Genomic DNA, 764 nt, shown 5'->3' on the forward strand with positions numbered 1-764 from the left:
TCCTGCTGATCTTGGACATTACAGTAGGAACTGTTTTGTGGAGTGGTCTATTCTAACTACCTATACCTGGGACACACCATGTGTACGAGAAAGTTCTGCCCCTCCTAGGGATAGCACTCAAATCTTGAAGTCATGGATGTCTTTCCTCTGTTTCCATCTGTCTTGAGTTAGAACTGCTGAAATCAGTGCTGCAGAAAAACAGTTTAATGTAACAGTGGACAGGTGGGCTGGCTCTTACTTAGACTCCCAGAACATTTAAGTCACATAAGTGTTCACTATTGGTTAACAAATTGTTAGGTTTGTCTGCCTATTGTATTTTGTTTTTTTTTAAATTTTACCTGTTTGTTTTAAAATAACAAAAACAATGGAAGAAGAATTATCACTAGAAACCAGATTTAATGCTAAGGCTAACTCAAGTCTAAACTTTTGAAAAGTGATCATTAGAACATTTTCCTTATGGAAAACCAGGTATTTTCTAAATGTATACTGAAATGTACTTTGCTCTTTCACTGACTACCTCCTGCAGATCACAAACTTTTAAAGTAACTTTGAAGTGTATAGCACAGATTCTTCTGTCTGCTAAGACCAGCTCTGGGTCCTGTGTCTCCTTTCGAGCGTCACAAGATAGGTTTCTGTGTGGGTTAGCCCTGAAGGATAGATCTATACAGAAATGAACTTGGTCATGGCTGAGTTCCTCAGCATAATTGTTCCTATCTTTCTCCCATCCTTTGCCACTTGAAGCAGCTTTTTCATGGTGCCTTTCT

At 38.6% G+C, this 764-nt stretch overlaps 1 protein-coding gene across 1 annotated transcript in view; it reads left to right on the forward strand.

Moving 5' to 3' along the window:
- DOCK4 (dedicator of cytokinesis 4) overlaps positions 1–764 on the forward strand; it is a 149224-nt gene that overhangs the window by 30446 nt on the left and 118014 nt on the right.

The sequence above is a fragment of the Corvus brachyrhynchos genome, unplaced genomic scaffold (assembly GCF_000691975.1).
Source record: "Corvus brachyrhynchos isolate BGI_N302 unplaced genomic scaffold, ASM69197v1 scaffold32, whole genome shotgun sequence".
Taxonomy (NCBI): Eukaryota; Metazoa; Chordata; class Aves; order Passeriformes; family Corvidae; genus Corvus; species Corvus brachyrhynchos.